This window comes from Palaemon carinicauda, chromosome 11, assembly GCF_036898095.1.
Source record: "Palaemon carinicauda isolate YSFRI2023 chromosome 11, ASM3689809v2, whole genome shotgun sequence".
NCBI lineage: Eukaryota > Metazoa > Arthropoda > Malacostraca > Decapoda > Palaemonidae > Palaemon > Palaemon carinicauda.
In genome coordinates, this window is record NC_090735.1 from 21,989,033 (window position 1) to 21,990,993 (window position 1,961).

Consider the following 1,961-nt stretch of genomic DNA (forward strand, 5'->3'; position numbering starts at 1 on the left):
AGAAGAATTTTTCTTTTGAAGAGAAGTAATTGTATGATTATTTTCGATGAATTAATAATTTTGGAATAATAAAAAGGCAGAAATGGGAAGTATATATAGCAATATATAAAAATGTTCCAAAGAAGGACCGAAAACCTACTGAATCTCACAAAGTAGCTGTGTTACTGAAAGGGACTAAACATTAAAGGAAGGATTAAAGTTGAACTCGGCCCAAAGTTTTGATGAGGAACTTGCTCGACTTGATGCTGACTTGTATGAGACAAGGAGCGATACAGAAATGGAGGACGAAAGGCAGAAGTATTAAACCCCCTGTGTGTGTGTGTGTGTGTGTGTGAGAGAGAGAGAGAGAGAGAGAGAGAGAGAGAGAGAGAGAGAGAGAGAGAGAGAGAGAGAGAGTGAGTTTCAATTTTTAGAGGAAATCCCAAAAGTAATCTGAGGCTTCATAGATTAGATCCTGTTACTTATGGTAGCCCTGAAAAGAGTTGATTAAAAAAGTTTTTATATCGAAATATATCTTTGATATCTTTTGATAGTAAGTCGGTCGACACAACCCAGTTTCTCAGGGGATAAAATCCAATGTTTTTTGTTTTTTTTTTCTTTTTTTCACGGAATATTTATGATTTTTGTTCTTAAGGTTTTCATATTACTTGCTAAGCTGCTACCCTAGTGGGAAAACCAATACACTGCAAGCTTAAGAGAAAAAAAAGAGAATATTTTCAATTCAATAACAAATTTAAAATGATAAACAGACTAGCAACAAATAATCATACCTTGCAACAAGACTTATGTGAACCTGTTCACCGGGGAGGCATTTGCACAAAGTTTGAACTTCTGAAGTTTCTCTGTTTCTACTATTTATTTGGGAAAATCATTCCACAGTCTGGTCTCAACTGCATTGAACAATCTAGAACATTGTCAAGCATATGTGCCAAGCATTTCTATTTGTTTAATTGTGAAGCGTTTGAATTCCCTTTACATAATTTTCTTATGATTTGTTTGTAATTCTACTAGACTTAAGATTAACATTAGAGGTCGCATAGACAGCTTGAGTGTTTTTCTCATCCCATTCTAGACGTTTCAACCTACGTTTTTCTGAATGGGAACTGTCTGTTCTTTAGATCAACAGAATTACTGCCATGTGATGAAAAAGTGTTGGTTACCGTAAGAGATTTTACTTTGCTTACATCCTTTAGAATTCATAGGCTTTTATCCAGTAAAGAACAGCCTTGGTGAATTATGACATTTTATATAAAGTGAAAACAATGTTTATTTTCACATATAATTATGCTTATTTTTTTTTCAAAATGATAGTCACATCTCCAACGAATTAAAGCATTGCAAGGAGGATTCAGAATTCCTCCTCAAATGATATCCATCAACTAGAAATAAGTTAACCTAAAAATATGCATTTTAGATAATATTAAATTGGACTTATTATCATCTCGCAAAACGAATAATACCTCATCAACTGCAACTCAAATAGGAAGTGGATTGTTACCGTTCAGCATAGATATTATTTGGTATTTGTAGCATTTTACCTTCAATGAACATGTAAAAGTATATGCATGTACAATATGTGTGAATATATCTATATCTATATATATATATATATATATATATATATATATATATATATATATATATATATATATATATATATATATATAAAGTTTGTGAGGGCATACGAATGTGTACATTCTTTATGGGTTGACCATGAATTTGCTTGCTTGCATGAAAATCAGAAAACGTCTGGGAAAAAAAAATCATAAAAGTAGTTCGTAATATTTCCTCCCTCTAATCGTAAAACCAGCGGAGTTATGTATTCATTTAATATAATATCTATTGTTCTATCTGTTGTTCTATCGTGGTATTCAAAATAAAGACACGATTAGATAACGATTTTATAAGAAAAAAAATTTCCCACGTTCCAATAATCCTTCCAGATGTATTGTTCCGCGCTT